This window comes from Bombina bombina, chromosome 6 (assembly GCF_027579735.1).
Source record: "Bombina bombina isolate aBomBom1 chromosome 6, aBomBom1.pri, whole genome shotgun sequence".
NCBI classification, from domain to species: Eukaryota; Metazoa; Chordata; class Amphibia; order Anura; family Bombinatoridae; genus Bombina; species Bombina bombina.
In genome coordinates, this window is record NC_069504.1 from 312,014,415 (window position 1) to 312,034,310 (window position 19,896).

A 19,896-nucleotide genomic window follows, 5' to 3' on the forward strand; every position below is an offset into this window, starting at 1 on the left:
CAAATTTTAAGTCCCGTCTTTTTTGCAGAGTGGCTGGGCAGATATCAGAGAATATTTGTACCTCTAGCCCAGCATGTGTAAGGGGAATCTTGTTCCTTGATCCCTTTAAAATTTCCTCTTTGTCCCGGAAAGAGAGCAATCTCACTATCACATCCCGAGGTGGTGCTTTCGTTGGTGGTCTCGGGCGCAGAGCCCGATGCGCTCTTTCTATGGGGACATCTGGGGATGACGGTGTTTCTTTAGCCGTTCGGAAGAGGCTCTGTAGGTAACCCGTCAAGGCTGTTGGCAAAATGGATTCTGGGATACCGCGGATTCTCAAGTTATTCCGGTGGCTCCTATTTTCTAGGTCCTCCATTCTGTCCATGAGGTTATGTAACATGTCGGCATGGACCTGTATATTATCTGCTTGTGTTTGTAGGTCCGTTTGTTGGGACTCTTGCTTATCCTCTAGGTGCGTAATTCTTTGCTCAAGAGCTGTGATGTCTTTTTTAAATTCGCCAAATAAGTCTTTTACTTCCTGCATGGCTTCTCTAATGTCATCTTTGGATGCAAAATATTTAAGGTCACCTTTGGTAACATGTTGCATGGAATCTGAACTTTTAATACCCAAAATGTGTAAAATCAGTAGCGCCTAAAAACCAACAAAAATCTAAAGTGATGCTGTTATAATTAGTATAAAGAACATGTATGTGCAAAAGAATATGTGCAGATAAACATATGCAAATGCAAAAACACAACAATAAACTTCCCACACGCTGGGTGGTGTGAGGTAAACTCACAAACAATAATGTCAATCAATCAAAAACTCAGGTGTGTGAACCCAAAAGTCCAAAGTTCGAATAATGATGGTATGGCGGCAAAGACTTCTTCCAAAAGTTGAAGGCAAATCAAACGTGGCAAATCTGTATAGAATACAAAAAAGAAGAAGGCGCCAACATAGTGTGAATCTATATTAAAAGTTGTTCACTCCCCACACATGAATTGTACTTACAAAAAGTAAAGCACTTGAGAAGTGCTACAACGGCTTTCTGGAGCATTAACAGCTGTCCAGGTAGCTGGTCTCTCGTAGTCAAAATGTGCTCCTAGTGCTGCGTACGATCTGCAGCAATTGTGCAGCTTGAGCCCTTTCACCTGCTCCTTTCTCTCGTTGTGTTCGTAATAAGAGAGATGCCTAAACCAGGTAGGCTGGTAGCTATGATCGGGTGCCAAGTACTTGATAGTAACGAATCCTGAACAAATAATATCACTCAGCCGTGATAAAGATATAGTTAAAAGCAAATGTTTATTGCATAAACATGTATCACAACGCGTTTCCCGGTCCCTACCTGAGGAAGCGGTCAAGGTAGACCGGGAAACGCGTTGTGATACATGTTTATGCAATAAACATTTGTTTTTAACTATATCTTTATCACGGCTGAGTGATATTATTTGTTCAGGATTCGTTACAATCAAGTACTTGGCACCCGATCATAGCTACAAATGTTTATTGCATAAACATGTATCACAACGCGTTTCCCGGTCCCTACCTGAGGAAGCGGTCAAGGTAGACCGGGAAACGCGTTGTGATACATGTTTATGCAATAAACATTTGTTTTTAACTATATCTTTATCACGGCTGAGTGATATTATTTGTTCAGGATTCGTTACTATCAAGTACTTGGCACCCGATCATAGCTACCAGCCTACCTGGTTTAGGCATCTCTCTTATTACGAACACAACGAGAGAAAGGAGCAGGTGAAAGGGCTCAAGCTGCACAATTGCTGCAGATCGTACGCAGCACTAGGAGCACATTTTGACTACGAGAGACCAGCTACCTGGACAGCTGTTAATGCTCCAGAAAGCCGTTGTAGCACTTCTCAAGTGCTTTACTTTTTGTAAGTACAATTCATGTGTGGGGAGTGAACAACTTTTAATATAGATTCACACTATGTTGGCGCCTTCTTCTTTTTTGTATTCTATATGGAATCTGAACTTTCCCTATAAGGCAGAGATTCTTCTGTTTGGCAATGCAGGGGGTGAGGGTCCGTGGGGGGTGGTATGCCAGGTTCTACCAGTCTTAGGAAGTTGTTCATTGTGGATAATTTGCAGTCCTTAGATGTTTTAGGTGTTTTTTTATTTGGCATCCTTATCGGCATGAGCCCTGTGAGTGCTTTAGTTGGTAGGCTAGGTTTGCCCGTGTGAAGCTCACTGTTGCCTTGTGGGTATGTATGGGGTAATGTAATGTCAGTTCAGCAAGGACCCTAGTCTAGGAGCTCACTCGGGTACCCTGTATACAGTAGTCCTCTACAAATGTTGCGTGGGAAAAATATATCTCCTTGCAAGTATGGCAGATCAAGCTCGGTTTCAGGGGCTATATCAGGTTATTTGTAGGCCTGTAATATGTTTGGGGATTGTCCCCCGGTCACTTAGAGGGGTTGTAGTATTAAATTAGGTACATTGTCCTTCTGTAGTAACCCCGGAGTTAAGCCCGTTCCTAGTACCCTTTCAAATCAGCTGCCTGCTTTGGGCCCAGTAAAGCTTTTCCCCCCCTCTCACCTTATCGTGTATCATCGATTTTGCGGCGGGTCTGATGTCTGTGCAGAGCCTTTTGTAGTAGGGGACCGAGAGGTCTCTGACCAGATTTCCGCAGATACTATGTACCTCTCCGGTCGGACAGTCCCTTCTCTCTGGGTCTTCGGTGTAATGCAGCTCCGGTGGGGATCCGTGCGTTCTATGCGTGTAGGCCTTATTGCGCAGCTAATTTCTAGCATTGTTAGGTCGTGATCCGTAGCCTCCAGCCTCTCAGTTTATGTGGTAGTAAGGGAAGTGTGCTTTCCGCAAGTTGTCACAGTTGTTTTGAGCTAAATTTAGTGGGATTAGTACCCGTGTTAGTCGGCATTTAGACTTAGGGCTCCGGAGCTATCTTTTTATGCAGCCATATTCCTGTGCGGCCAAGATTTTTGCTTTCAGATATCTTAGTCAGGTTGCAAAGTTGGGGGATGTGCTTAAAATATTAGTTAAAGGAATATTGTGGGGAAATAAAAAATGCACCTTGAACAGGTCAATTTAGCAAATAAGAACATGTACTCAGGCAAGCAGTTGAAAGGTTTTGTTTTGTATTCAAAAGAAGTGCAGGGACACTTCTTTCAAATGGATTGGGGCATTTCTTCTACCCCCCACTGCTGCTACCACTAGATTACATAAATTTTCTATAGTCAAGAGGCAAACTCAGCTATTTTAAATGACTGTTCGCTTTATCAAGCTAAAGGCCATCCATGGTTAGCTGTCCAGGGTACTACCCAAGCAAATTTGGCACTACACAGTTTTGTTTCAGCGGTGTGGTGCGCAGCTGTAATTAGCGGCCATCGAAATCAAAAGTAAAGCCATGCATGTCCGCCATATCTGAGCAAAGGGCATCCTAGAAAAACGTTTACAACTATTTGTCTTATGACTGCAATAGTTGTGTGTAAATAAATTTAGTTTGAAACCCAAATATTGTGAAAAAGTGAACTTTTTTATATAATGACATTTTGGAGTGAAATGCTGGAATGAAATATACCAAAATGGGCCTAGATCAATACTTTGGGTTGTTTAAATTTAAAAATATATATAGTTTTGGGGGTTCATTTTGAGAATTTGGGCAGTTCTGCTATACCAAAAGAGAGTTACCCCATTACATCATTATAGACATAGCTGAAAATTAAGACTTTAAAATAATAAAAAATAATATATATATATATGATTGGTCTTAGCTGAATCAGACAATGCCTTAGCTAGAAAACTACAGGTTTTTGTAGAACATGCTAATTAATCTTTTTGTAATTTTTTAAAAAATAATTTTACAATAATTTACTAATTCTAAGAATAAATAGTTAGTAGAAACCGTCATGTAAAGGAAGCTCTTTTTATGCCCCCCCCCCCAAATATAAATAAATTAAATAATAAATAATATAATAAATATAGTTTTCATAGGTAAATAAATTAACAAAGGCTCTAGTGCTGCATAAACAGAGTGATAGCTAAAATTAGCTAGTTAGAGTGGGCAAGTTAGTGAAGGACAGTATTCTGTAAAAATATAATTTATGTTTACCTGATAAATTAATTTCCTTCTTGGCAGTGAGAGTCCATGAAAACATGCATAACTATGCGAAATACTTCACCTGGCCACCAGGAAGAGGCAAAGAGAAAACATTGAAACTAACTTTCTCTACTCTCTAAGTAGTTCAAGCCGAGGATAAGGAAAAGTAGAGAGATAAAAGAGGTATTAAGGTGCCAAGACTGCTGCCACAACACAAAATCAGTGCGGTTTTTGTGGACTGTCGCTGCCAAGAAGGGAATTGAGGATAAACTACATAATGATAGTTGAGCTCCTTGGTTAGTCACTTAACTACCAATAACAATTTCAACTGGGAGCCTTGTCTCGAGTCCTAGAATAATAGTATTGTGATAACAGAGGTTTTTTGTTTTTTTTTTTGTCTCACACCCCCTTCACTTTTACTACACCTGGTCCCCCCCCCCACTTTTTTGTTTTCCTCTTTCCTCTTTTTTTTCACATGGAAAGATTATAGCCTCCAGTCAAAGCAATTCACCTGCCATGCCTCCCAAACACAGGGAGAAGAAAAATCCTAAAAACACAGACTTAGAGGTTATCACACAGGGACAATTATTGGAAGTTAATATCCCGAGTGCAGGGGTAAATGAAATTGTACAGCAGATATCACAAATGATGTTACCACAGTTCGATACTCTCAAAAATGAGATCAAGCAGGAAATAAGTAGTTTGTCTAACGAAATAAAACAATTTTCCTCCAGAATAGGGAAAATGGAAGACAGGATATCAGATCAAGAGGATAGATCTTATACGATAGAACAGAATAATATACTTGTTGATAAGAGATTAGAACTGTTAAAAACTTGAATAGAAGACCTGGAAGACCGTTCAAGGAGGAATAACTTGAGAATTATAGGCTTGCCTGAGAGCCTGGAAAAATCAGAAGTTAATGCAGTTTATCACAATTCAACTCCCTAAAGCTTTACAGATACGAGTACCCTCACAAGGATTCCTAATCGAAAGAATCCATCGTATAGGCCCGGAATGCAGAAATGCAGATGGCTCCCCTAGAGGGAGACCAATTGTCTCAACATTTTTAAACTATCAGGATAAAATAACTTTCTTAAAAATTTATTAAAAAATAAATCCCGTAATCACAGAACAGAGCAAAATTCTTATTTTTCAAGATTTCTCCGCAGACACTTCAGCTAAAAGGAGATAAATGTCACCCTATTGTTCAAAATTGATTAAAGCCAATCTAGATGTAAGGATGGTATACCCGGCAAAACTGATAGTGAAATATGAGGGTGAGGATAAAATACTAAATAATGCACAAGAGGCCCGAGATTTCTGTAGAGAGAAAGGAGTAGAGTAGGAGCTGAGTAAGCAAGATTCATATAAAACAAGTAGTGTGTGAGTAAGGAATACATGGGGAAAAGTCTAGTTGTTAAATATAAGTCGTCTTGATAAAGAGTTAGAGAGGAATAGGGGGGATGGTGGGGTCTTTTCTTTTTTCCTCTACCCTTTTTATAAGTCAGTAGGGATATGGGGAAAGATGCTTTGAAGATAATCTCATGGAATGTGGGCGAGATCACCTCACCAATCAAAAAGAAACTTATAATTAAACAAATGGGTCAAATAAAACCTAGCATTAAAGATAAAATATTAGAACCAGAAGCCAGTTACCAGATTATTTATTTAGAAATAGAGGAAAACCAGGATGTAATATGTAATGTATATGGGCCTAATCTAATGGATATTACGTTTTGGGAACCCCCAAAAGATGTGAAAGGAAAAATCGTATTCTAAGTAATTTTTGTAATAAGGTGGGGGTCTATGATATCTGGCGTATACAGAACCCAGATGCAAAAACCTTTACCTGTATCTCAGAAGGAGACCAGGCAATGTCACGTATTGACATGTTCTTAATTTCTGATAATATGGTTGGATCTGATATAGAAGCCGATATCCAAGATATCCTCATATCGGATAATACTATTATATCCTTACAAATTAGGCTTAGAAAGGGACAAAGGCCCCAACCTAACAGTTATTATTTCCTTAAGTATTTATCTAACAGCCCAAAATTTCAGACTTGGTTGAAGCTTAAATGGTTTAATAAATTCAACTCTGCATACAGGGATAAAGTGGAGATATACTGGGAAACTGGGAAAGCAGTGCTTCGGGGGAAAATTAAATGGTATCTATATTGGGTGAAGAAAAAAATATAAACAATGTGACATACAACTATCAAATAGTGTTAAAAATAGTTATAATGCTTATTGGTCACAGCAATCCAAAAGTAACTGGGATAGGTATATGAATATGAAAGCACAACGAGATATCTTTTTAAAGCAAAATTTGATACAGGAAGAGAAATGCCTAAAAGCAAGATATGGGGGTTTTACCGGTAGATCAGCAAAATACTTAGCTAAGATCATAAAAAACAGGGCCAATACTTATATTACAGCAGTTAAATGTGGACCCAATAGATATAAATATAGTAAGGATATAAATAAGGCCTTTCTAGACTTTTTTCCTGAACCTGTACGCAGTAGAAACACCGGATTTAGAAGCCCAAAAAGCGTTCTGGACCAAAGTAAGAACACCTAAATTAACACGATAATAGAGCAGTTAAATTATCCAATAACAATAGAAGAAATTCTAGAAGGAATAAGAATGGCTAAAAAAACAAAGCTCCAGGCCCTGATACACTCCCAGTAGAGTTTTATAGAATGTTAATTGAACAAATCACCCCAACATTATATAAATTATTTAATAACTATTACTGTGAAGGGAATAGATGCTCCAAGAATTTTGCTGCATCCAATATCACCCTAATATTGAAGGAGGCGAAAAACCCAGAAAAGACTGCATCATATAGACCAATATTGTTATTGAATTTTGACTATAAATTATTAGATTCGATTATTGCCAACCGGCTAAAACCAAATTTAAACTCTCTAATACAGGAGAATCAGACAGGCTTTATATGCCTGGTAGAAATCCAGTCAAAAATATTTACAAAACTATGTTAATCATTGAGTCTTTCTGGAAGAAAAAGAAAAAAAAAAGAATAGACAAGGGGGCGACATGCTGGATGTGGCGATATCAATAGACGCTGAAAAAGCGTTTGATCGTATTAATTGGGAGTATTAAATTACCTCATTAGGGGAATATGGTTTCTATGGTAACTTTACCAGATATATTTCTCTTATATACAGCGAACCAAGATCGGCAATAATAATTAATGGAGCCATAATGCATAGCTTTACATTATACAGAGGAACAAGACAAGGGTGCCCTCTATCACCCTTACTCTTTAACTTGTCAATAGAACCTTTGGCTATATTATTAAGGCAAGATTTAAAGGGATTATTAGTAGGTGGACAAAGTTTTAAAATGTCACTGTATGCTGATGATCTCTTAATCTACCTAGGCAATTTAAAAGAGTCATTGCCCAAACCTCTTAGCAAACCATCCCTTTAAAGAGGTGAAGCAGATACAAAAATTTGGGAATTATACTATCAGCAGACTGGTATGATTTAAACTTCCCAAAAATCTTTAGAGAGTGTAAAGGGAAATTGGAGGATTGGGGGAAGCTTTCAATAAGACTGATTCCACGAGTAACGCTCATAAACACGATTATGTTTCCTAAAGTATTGTACTTGCTACAAAATATGCCTATACTCCTAAAACAAAAGGATATTATTAGATTCAACCAAATTTATTTGGGGAAATAAGAAAGTTAGAATTTTTATGAATAAACTAATGTACTCCAAGGAGGCAGGAGGGTTAGCACTCCCTAATATCAAACAATATAACTACGCTACACTTTTAAAAATAGTAATAGATTGGATCACTGAGGAGTATACTACATTTTTACAGTGTGAAACTAAGTTGATGGCCCCCTATGATCTCAAAGCTATATTACATTGTCTGAAAAACAAAATCCCCAAAAGGATTAAGAAATGTAGCTCCTTTATAAATATAGTGACAGCATGGCAAAAATATGCAATAGGAATTAAGATAAACCCGTTTTGTACAGAATTTTTAACAATATTGGGTAATCCAGAGTTTAAACCAGGCACCTCTCAAGCTGTTTTTAAACATTGTTAGAGCAAAGGATTAATATACATAAAACAATTAACTCCGGATCTAATGGTTAATACCTTTCAAAATATAGCAAACCAATTTGGGCTACATAAAAATGATTTTTTTGCTTTCTTGCAAATTAGACACTTTATTAATAGTCGCATAACACAATTTAATTCTGATTGGTCAAGTCGAGAGTTAGGCGGGAGTATAAAGCTGTATAAAGCAGCGATATATTCTATATCTAATTTATATAAATTAACACACAGTCAGACAGTAAACAAATAGAAGATATTAAGGCGAAATGGCATAAAGATTATAGGAACATAGAAGGTATATGGATACAAGATAGTCTAAAATTAATAAACAGAGCATGGGTCCTTACTAGTTGGCGTGAATCACATTTAAAATTAATAAACAAAGCCTACATAACAATTAATTTGTTAAATAAGTGGAATAAAGTTAAGCAAACATGCCCTATATGTAAAGCAGATATAGCAGACGTGGTCCATTATTTCTGGAAGTGTCCTAAGATCTCACAACTGTGGTCTCGGATTAATTATTGGGTTAAAGAAATAGTGAAGATAAAAGAAGAGATTGCAGAACATCAATTATTCTTCTTAGTTAAGTACTCTGAACACCATAAGAATTATGAACTGATCAATACAATCATATTAGTAGTCAGGAACTTAATACTAAAAAACTGGAAATCGACTTACCCGCCAAAATTTGCCTCTCTTAAAAATAATATTTTATTACAATGTACAATGGAACAATACATGCTCCAACAACCTCCTAATTCCCAACTAAAATCCTTTTTTCAAGAAATAGATTCCTGTAATTATTTCTCTCCCCAACAATGTTCAAACGGAGCTAGTTAGACCATTGAACAAAACAGAATATGTATTGCAAAATATACATGCTGGATACTTCCCTGAGTGCTGGAGAGATACATAAATTATAAAAAAAAATTCCCACGAATGTTAGGGAAGGCAGACCTAAAAACTAGGCACCACCGAATGTAGAACCCTTTTCCCAAAAGATGCCTCCGCTGAGGCAAAAACATCTGAAGAATTGTGAGAAAGAATATAAGGAAGACTATGTAGCAGCCACGCAAATCCTATCAATTGAAGCCTCACTCTTGAGGACTCAAGAAGAAGACACCATATGGGTAGAATGTGTCATAATTCGGGATGGAGGCTGCTGGCCCAAAGTTGAGCAAGACCTGCAATCAGGCTTTGTAGTAAAAAGAAAGAGAAACAGATGAGACGCTTCTTGCACCTACCAGAAATAGGACAAACAAGGAAGATGACTGACGAAAATCCTTAAAGCGTAAAGGTAGAACTCAAACGCTCTGACCACGTCCAAATATGAAACAACCTCTCCCAGGAAAAAGATTTATTGGGACAAAAAGATGGAACCACATTCTCCTGGTTGATGATGAGGGTAGTAACTACCTTAGATAAGGATCCCAGATTTTGGCCCTAGAAACGCCTCACTGAATTGAAAGGAACCACCGCCACTGCGGTCCTTCATCGGACGCAACAAAGGCCCCATATCTAATTGAGCAAATAAGCCCCCAACAAAGTGAGCGGAGCACGCCAAAGCGGTCCTGTGGAGGCAAAAAAAGGTTAACCCTAACTGTTGCAGGACCGCCATTAGACAAGTAAGAATAAAGTGTAAAAACTCATGAGGGAGCGGTGTCATTCTATCCCCTTAGTAACAGAAGGTGGAGAGCCATATGAGATAACCTAGATGTTAGGAAGTACCCAGGTCCCTAAAAATTTATTTGCAGAGTTGCACAGTTGAGCTCCAAAGAGACCTGATCTGTAGAGAGACCCAGCAGTCTCCTACCATCCGGAGAGAAAACCAACTACAGAACACATTAAATAAAGAAATGTAGGGGAAAAAAGGTTTCATGCCAATTATTCCCTTGTCAGGCAAAGAATATAAACCCTATAAAAAACGGGCATATATTTTAAACCCAAAGTGTAAATACACATATTCCTCATCTCTAATGAGGACCAATGGTCTGTGAGAGAGAAAGGTGTAACGAGACAGGCACTAGCCATCAGGCAACTAAGAAATAGTGCTATCAAGCAGAGTTCCTTGCCGTTACAGACAAAACTCAGCTCTTATCAGCCCCATAGTAAAAAAGGGATAAAAGCATATGTATTCGCAAATATACCAGCTCCTGCTCTGGCACTAGTCAATGAGGAGCATATAGTATATGCGAGTCCCTAAGATTAGGCTACTAGCCATGTGGCTAGGGACTTAGGTCTAACACTGCTCCCAAAACATACAGCTGTCATAATAATCCTATTCATAGTGAGATTGTATTCCAAAATACCCCCATATGTGTCTGGAGAGTAAGATGTGTAGATGTATGTTTGTCCTTGAGTCTACACGATAGGCAACAAACTATTGGAGGACACTGATAGCCAGGAGAGGTCCCATCTGTTGTCCAGCAGCAGTTCCAGGTCTGACAGTAGAATATTTATCCTGACAGGGACCTGTGACACAAAATTGTTTTTCCCTAAACTTGTTTCCAATGACTTGTTATACCAGCTGCAGAGTATAAAATGTATGAGAAATTGCTTCTTTAGGTTTCATTATGCATATAAATTATGTGGTTTTGATCTTTGACACCACAACCCATCAAAATGGGTTGAAATTGAATGGAAATCAAATCACTTTTTGGTATCACTTCCCTGTACACGTAAATGCTTCCTTATCTTACATTTTAATGCTTTTCTTGTCTACCTCCTACTGGAAGTGTAATCTCTTCTGCTGGCTATGTTTACACAGGTTTTTTTATAGCATGTACTTAAAGGGACAGTATACACCAATTTTCATATAACTGCATATAATAGACACTTCTATAAAGAATAATATGCACAGATACTGATATAAAAATCCAGTATACAACCGTTTAAAAACTTACTTAGAAGCTCCCAGTTTAGCACTGTTAAAAAGGTTACTGGAACACCCACTGCAAGTGGGAAATATCAGACACCCCCCCACCTCCCCCCGCATATGAAAAGACTCTTTACACAAACAAGAGCAAGCTGGAGTAGGTATACGTAAGTATTCTCCTAAAACTTTAGGGCTTGGTTAAGAGTCTGAAAATCAGAGCAATGTTATGTAAAAATAAGCAAAACTATTTTTTTTTTTAACTGTATGGGCTATATAAATGGATAATCTAAAAAACATTTATGCAAAGAAAAATCTAGTGTATAATGTCCCTTTAAAGGGACACTGAACCCCAATATTTCTTTTGTAAATTCAAATAGAGCATGTAATTTTAAGCAACTTTCTAATTTACTCCTATTATCAATTTATATTCGTTCTCGTGCTATCTTTATTTGAAAAAGAAGACATCTAAGCTAAGGAGCCAGACAATTTTTTGTTTAGAACCCTGGACAGCACTTGTTTATTGGTACTGTCCAATCAGCAAGGACAACCAAGGTTGTAAACCAAAAATGGTCCGGCCTTATAAAATGTTATTCTTGCTTTTCAAAAAAAGATACCAAGAGAATGAAGAAAATTTAATAATAGGAGTAAATTAGAAAGTTGCTTAAAATTGCATGCTCTATCTGAATCACAAAAGAAAAAAATTGGGTTCAGTGTCCCTTTAAGTAAAGAAAGTTTCAGTATAGGTTGGGATACCACTGGCTAAACCAGCTATTTCAAAGGTCAAAATAAGGCGAAAAGAGCTACTTGTAAACAATGTAATACACTCAGTCAGGTAAAATGGATTATTGTGAACAAATTAAAGGGGAGAAAAATTCAGCGTAAACCATCCCTTTAAATTCTGAGATGAAGGTGTCCAGTGTGAAGATGCACTTTTGAATGGTTAAAATAAGAGAATAGTTTTGAAGAGAGCTACAGGCCCAGGAGGAACATCAATAGCATGATGTGTAGTAACTGTAGTTAACCATCAGTTTTAAGTCCTTTGTTAAAAGTTTGAATGATTTCTTCCAAAATAGGAGCAAGTTAATTAAATACATTTATTTTATTCAGCTTCTGTTTTTACAGAATAAGTTAACTCAGAATTCTGCAATGAACTCAACAAACTTAATAACAAATTGTGCATCAGCAGGTGGGAGATTATTTAGAAGCTCTGACACATTTGAATGAGTTATTGATGTGATTTGTTCTGTATTGTGCTGTGTAAGTGGTTGGTATGTCAGCTATTTGGTAATTAAATTGAGCAGCTCGTTTATGCTCATATTAACAACATAAATCATAAACATAACAAAGAATCACAGTACTGGAGCTTACATAACCTTTATAGTACAATTGTGTGTATATACCGAGTACAAAAGCCAACAAATATTTAAAGAACAATCGGCTAGATTACAAGTTTTGCGTTATGGCTGAAAAAGCCTCACAGCGCTGCTTTTTCACTACCGCTGGTATTACGAGTCTTGCAGGTATTTCTGCACCGCACACTTTTTTGGCTGTAACGCAGCCTAACTACCGCAGCTTTCAAAAAGTCCTTTTCAATGGGACTTCTATAGCGTCGGTATTACGAGTTTGCCTGGGAGGCCCAAAATTGAGCGGTACAGCCAATAACGTCAAGATCCATACCGTAAACTGAAAGTCAGTAGTTATGGGTTTTACGCTACAAATCTGTAACATAAAACTCATAACTAAAGTGCTAAAAAGTACACTAACACCCATAAACTACCAATTAACCCCTAAACCGAGGCCCTCCCGCATCACAAACACTAAAATAAAATTATTAACCCCTAATCTGCTGCTCCGGACATCGCCACCACTATAATAAACATATTAACCCCTAAATCGCTGCACTCCCGCATCACAAACACTAGTTAAATTTTATTAACCCCTAATCTGCTGTCCCTAACATTGCCGCAACCTACATTACTGTTATTAACCCCTAATCTTCCGCCCCCAACGTCGCCGCCACTATACTTAAGTTATTAACCCCTAACCCTAACACCCACTAACTTTAATGTAATTAAAACAAATCTAAATAAAACCTACTATTAATAACTAAATAATTCACCTATAAAATAAACCCTAACCTAGCTACAATATAACTAATAGTTCATTGTAGCTATCTTAGGTTTTATTTTTATTTCTCAGCTAAGTTTGTATTTATTTTAACTAGGTAGACTAGTTAGCAAATAGTTATTAACTATTTACTAACTACCTAGCTAAAATAAATACAAATTTACCCACTTAACCTTACACTACAATTAAATAAATTACATAAATTAAATACAATTAACTAAATTACAACCCCCCCCACTAAATTACACAAAATAAAAAATAAATTATCAGATATTTAAACTAATTACACCTAATCTAATAGCCCTATCAAAATTAAAAAAGCCCCCCACCCAAATAAAAAAAACCCTAGCCTAAACTAAACTGCCAATGGCCCTTAAAAGGGCCTTTTGCGGGGCATTGCCCCAAAGAAATCGTCTCTTTTACCTGTAAAAAAAAACTACAAACAGGGCTTTTTATTTTGAGAGGGCTATTAGATTAGGTGTAATTAGTTTAAATATCTGATAATTTATTTTTTATTTTGTGTAATTTAGTGGTTTTTTTTTTGTAATTTAGTTAATTGTATCTAATTTATGTAATTTATTTAATTGTAGTGTAAGGTTAGGTGTTAGTGTAAGACAGGTTAGGTTTTATTTTACAAGTAAATTTGTATTTATTTTAGCTAGGTAGTTAGTAAATAGATAATAACTATTTACTAACTAGTCTACCTAGTTAAAATAAATACAAACTTAGCTGTGAAATAAAAATAAAACCCAAGATAGCTACAATGTAACTATTAGTTATATTGTAGCTAGTTTAGGGTTTATTTTATAGGTAAGTATTTAGTTTTAAATAGGAATTATTTAGTTATTAATAGTAGGTTTTATTTAGATTTATTTTAATTACATTAAAGTTAGTGGGGGTTAGGGGTTAATAACTTTAGTATAGTGGCGGCGACGTTGGGGGCGGAAGATTAGGGGTTAATAAATGTAGGTAGGTGGCGGCAATGCTAGCGGCGGCAGATTAGGGGTTAATAAGTGTAGGTAGGTGGCGGCGATGTTAGCGGCGGCAAAAACAGAATTTATGCTTACCTGATAAATTACTTTCTCTTGTGGTGTATCCAGTCCACGGGTTCATCCTTTACTTGTGGGATATTCTCCTTCCTAACAGGAAGTGGCAAAGAGAGCATAGCTGTCCATATAGCTCCCCCTCTAGCTCCACCCCCCAGTCATTCGACCGAAGGTTAGGAAGAAAAAGGAGAAACCATAGGGTGCAGTGGTGACTGTAGTTTAAACTAAAAATCTACCTGACTAATAGCCAGGGCGGGCCGTGGACTGGATACACCACAAGAGAAAGTAATTTATCAGGTAAGCATAAATTCTGTTTTCTCTTGTAAGGTGTATCCAGTCCACGGGTTCATCCTTTACTTGTGGGATACCAATACCAAAGCTTTAGGACACGGATGAAGGGAGGGAACAAGACAGGTACCTTAAACGGAAGGCACCACTGCTTGAAAAACCTTTCTCCCAAAAATAGCCTCCGAAGAAGCAAAATTATCGAATTTGGAAAAAGTATGCAAAGTAAGAATGAGCAGTAATTGTTTCAGGAGGCTGCTGGCCAGCAGTCTCATAGGCCAGAAGGATGATGCTTTTCAGCCAAAAGGAAAGAGAGGTAACAATCACCTTCTGACCTCTCCTCTTACCAGAATAGATAACAAACAATGAAGTTGTTTGTCTGAAATCTTTAGTTGCTTGTAAATAGAACTTTAAAGCACGAACCACATCAAGATTGTGTAACAGACGTTCCTTCTTCGAAGAAGGATTAGGACACAGAGAAGGAACAACAATTTCCTGGTAATATTCTTATTAGACACAACCTTAGGAAGAAAACCGGGTTTGGTACACAAAACTACCTTATCTGCATGGAACACCAAGTAAGGTGAATCACACTGTAAAGCAGATAACTGAAACTCTTCGAGCAGAAGAGATAGCTACCAAAAACAAAACTTTCCAAGATAAAAGCTTAATATCTATGGAATGTAAAGGTTCAAACGGAACCCCTTGCAGAACTGAAAGAACTAAATTCAGACTCCATGGCGGAGCCACAGGTCTATAAACAGGCTTGATTCTGACTAGAGCCTGAGTAAACGCTTGAACGTCTGGCACCTCTGCCAGACGTTTGTGTAAAAGAATAGACAAAGCAGATATCTGTCCTTTTAAGGAACTAGCTGACAATCCTTTCTCCAATCCATCTTGGGGAAAAGACAATATCCTGGGAATCCTAATCTTACTCCATGAGTAACCCTTGGATTCGCACCAACAAAGATATTTTCGCCAAATCTTATGGTAGATTTTCCTGGTGACAGGCTTTCTAGCCTGAATCAGGGTATCGATAACCGACTCAGAGAAACCACGCTTTGATAGAATTAGGCGTTCAATCTCCAAGCAGTCAGACGCAGAGAAAATAGATTTGGATGTTTGAAAGGAACTTGAAGTAGAAGGTCCTGCCTCATTGGCAGAGTCCATGGTGGAACGGATGACATGTCCACTAGGTCTGCATACCAGGTCCTGCGTGGCCACGCAGGCGCTATTAGAATCACCAACGCCCTCTCCTGCTTGATTCTGGCAACCAGACGAGGGAGGAGAGGAAACGGTGGAAACACATAGGCCAGATTGAAGGACCAAGGCGCTGCTAGAGCATCTATCAACACCGCCTGGGGATCCCGGGACCTGGACCCATAAAGAGGAAGTTTGGTGTTCTGACGGGACGCCATCAGATCCAATTCTGGAGTGCCCCATAGCTGAGTCAGCTGGGCAAATACCTCCGGATGGAGTTCACCTTCCACCCGTGAGACTTCAGAAAGGCAAATACAATTTCCGTGTGAGACTTGGCTCTTTGGAAAGTCGACGCCTGAATTAAGATGTCGTCTAGATAAGGCACCACTGCTATGCCCCGCGGTCTTAGAACTGCCAGGGGGGACCATTCTGGGAGCAGTGGCCAACCCGAAAGGAAGAGCCACAAACTGATAATGCTTGTCCAGAAAAGCGAACCTGAGAAACTGGTGATGATCTTTGTGGATAGGAATGTGCAGATACGCATCCTTTAGATTCACAGTAGTCATATATTGACCCTCCTGGATCATTGGTAAGATTGTCCGAATGGTCTCCATCTTGAATGATGGGACTCTGAGGAATTTGTTTAGAATTTTGAGATCCAGGATTGGTCTGAAAGTTCCTTCTTTTTGGGAACCACAAACAGGTTTGAGTAAAAACCCAGCACTTGTTCCACAATTGGAACTGGGTGGATCACTCCCATTGTATGTAGGTCTTCTACACAGCGTAAGAACGCCTCTTTCTTTGTCTGGTCTGAGGACAGACGAGAAATGTGGAACCTTCCCCTTGGAGAGGAGTCCTTGAATTTTAGAAGATATCCCTGGGATACAATCTCTAGGGCCCAAGGATCGTGTACGTCTCTTGCCCAGGCCTGAGCGAAGAGAGAGAGTCTGCCCCCTAATAGATCCGGTCCCGGATCGGGGGCTACCCCTTCATGCTGTCTTGGAGGCAGCTGCAGGCTTCTTGGCCTGTTTACCCTTGTCCCAGCCCTGGTAAGGTTTCCAGGCTGCCCTGGGTTGTGAAGTGTTACCCTCTTGCTTTGCAGCAGGGGAGGATGAAGCGAGACCGCTCCTGAAATTTCGAAAGGAACGAAAATTATTTTGTTTGTTCTTTGTCTTAAAGGACTTGTCCTGAGGGAGAGCATGGCCTTTTCCCCCAGTGATTTCTGAGATAATTTCTTTCAATTCAGGCCCGAAAAGGGTCTTTCCTTTGAAAGGAATGTTCAGTAGTTTGGATTATGACGACACATCGGCCGACCAGGACTTTAGCCATAGCGCCCTGCGCGCCAAAATGGCGAAACCTGAATTCTTTGCCGCTAACTTAGCTAGTTGGAAAGCGGCATCTGTGATAAAAGAATTAGCCAGCTTAAGAGCTTTAATTCTGTCCATAATGTCCTCATATGAGGTCTCCGTCTGGAGCGCATCTTCCAGCGCCTCAAACCAGAAAGCAGCTGCAGTAGTTACAGGAACAATGCACGCTATAGGTTGGAGAAGAAAACCTTGATGAACAAAAATTTTCTTAAATAAACCCTCTAATTTTTTATCCATAGGGTCTTTAAAAGCACAACTGTCCTCAATTGGTATGGTTGTGCGTTTAGCAAGTGAAGAAACAGCCCCCTCCACCTTAGGGACCGTCTGCCATGAGTCCCGGGTGGAGTCAGATATGGGGAACATTTTCTTAAAAACAGGAGGGGGAACAAACGGAATACCTGGTCTATCCCACTCCCTAGTTACTATATCCAAAATCCTCTTAGGGACCGGGAACACATCAGTGTAAACAGGAACTTCTAGGTACTTGTCCATTTTACACAATTTCTCTGGAACCACCAAAGGGTCACAGTCATCTACAGTAACTAATACCTCCCTGAGCAATAATCGGAGGTGATCTAGTTTAAATTTAAAAGCCAATGTATCTGAGTCTGTCTGAGGAGCAACCTTTCCCGAATCGGAAATTTCTCCCTCAGACAGCACATCCCTCGCCCCCATTTCAGAGCGTTATGAGTGTATATCGGATACGGCTACCAAAGCGTCAGAATGCTCAGAATCTGTTCTTAAAACAGAGCTATCACGCTTTGCAGGTAACACGGGCAGTTTAGATAAAAACACTGAGAGGGTATTATCCATAACTGCCGCCAAGTCTTGCAAGGTAAAAGAGTTAGACGCAGTAGAGGTGCTAGGCGTCGCTTGAGCGGGCGTAACTGGTTGTGACACTTGGGGAGAGGTTAACGGGCTAACCTCATTACCTTCTGTCTGAGAATCATCTTGGGCCACATTTTTAAGTGCAACAATATGGTCTTTAAAGTGTATAGACATATCAGTACAAGTGGGACACATTCTGAGAGGGGGTTCCACCATGGCTTCTAAACACATTGAACAAGGATTTTCCTTAGTGTCAGACATGTTTAACAGACTAGTAGTAAGACAAACAGGCTTAGAAATCACTTTAATCAAGTAAAAACACACTTTGCAAAAAACGTTACTGTGCCTTTAAGAGATAAAAAAGGAACACAATTTTCCAAAACAGTGAAAAATGCAGCAAACTTTTCAAAATTTTCACAGTATGTACCTAAAGCATTGGTAAGATTGCACAACTAGCAAGAAAAACGATTAACCCCTTAATGCCCAAACTGGATCAATAGCAAGCTAACAACCGGTTAAACCAACTTCAGCACCTTGCCACAGCACTGCTGTGGCCCTACCTGCCCTTAGGGACCAGATTTATGGGAAAAAGCTTCTTATAGGCCCTCAAACTGCAGCAGGACCCTCCATGTGAAAACAGCCTGAAGATCTAGTCAATCTAACTGCGCATCTGAGGCGCAAAATTAGGCCCCTCCCACCTTACTCCAGTGCTGTGAGGCCTAAAGAAACACTCCTAAGTGTTTTAATAATAGCCATGTGGGTAACAACCCCTGAAAGAAACCCAAAGGAACCTTCAAAGTGTCTAAAACCCCCCCCGATATTTATTAGTAAAAACCGTTTGCCATAAAATAGTGTCAACCAGCATAAATTAGCCCTGTTATGTAAGCTTGCAATTCCATACTTAGTCTCTGAATAAAGCTTACCCTTCCCTCATGGGGATCTTATCAGTCCTTTTCTAGCATTATCCCAGTCTTGTCTAGAAATAAATGACTGAACATACCTTATTGCAGCCTAACCTGCAAACCGTTCCCCCCAACTGAAGTTTTCTTGTACTACTCAGTCCTGTGTGGGAACAGCAGTGGATTTTAGTTACAACATGCTAAAATCATTTTCCTCCCTGCAGAAATCTTCATCTCTTGTCTGCTAGAGAGTAAATAGTACACACCGGTACCATTTAAAATAACAAACTGTTGCTTTGTAGAACAAAAACTACAAATCTAACACCACATTCACTTTATCCTTCCGAGAGGGACCCTATTGCTTAGAGCCGGCAAAGAGAATGACTGGGGGGTGGAGCTAGAGGGGGACCTATATGGACAGCTCTGCTGTGTGCTCTCTTTGCCATTTCCTGTTAAGAAGGAGAATATCCCACAAGTAAAGGATGAACCCGTGGACTGGATACACCTTACAAGAGAAATAGGGGTTAATAAGTGTAGGTGGGCGGCAGATTGGGGTTAATAAGTGTAATGTAGGTGGCGGCGACATTGGAGGCGGAAGATTAGGGGTTAATAAGTGTAGGTAGGTGGCGGCGATGTCGGGGGCAGCAGATTAGGGGTTAATAAGTATAATGTAGGTGGCGGCGATGTCGGGGGCGGCAGATAAGGGGTGTTTAAACTCGGGGTTTATGTTAGGGTGTTAGGTGTAAACATAAATTTTGTTTCCCCATAGGAATCAATGGGGCTGCGTTACGGAACTTTGCGCTCCTTTATTGCAGGAGTTAGGCTTTTTTTCAGCCGGCTCTCCCCATTGATGTAAAACCAGCTCACCGCAGCGCTGGTATTGGAGTGCGGTATGGAGCTCAATTTTGCTTTACGCTGCAATATTGCCTGCTAACGCCGGGTTTATGTAAACCTGTAATACCAGCGCTGTAGGGAGTTGAGCGGTGACAATAACTTGCAAGTTAGCACCCCGCCGCTCATAACGCAAAACTCGTAATCTAGCCGATTGAAAATTAGATATTTAAAGAACAATGAAAGGAGATAAACAGCTCTACACTAAAAT

General features: G+C 39.2%; 1 protein-coding gene across 1 annotated transcript in view; it reads right to left on the reverse strand.

Annotated features, from left to right (window-relative positions):
* Positions 1-19,896, reverse strand: part of METTL25 (methyltransferase like 25) — a gene marked incomplete in the record, with an annotated part of 826,773 nt that overhangs the window by 93,185 nt on the left and 713,692 nt on the right.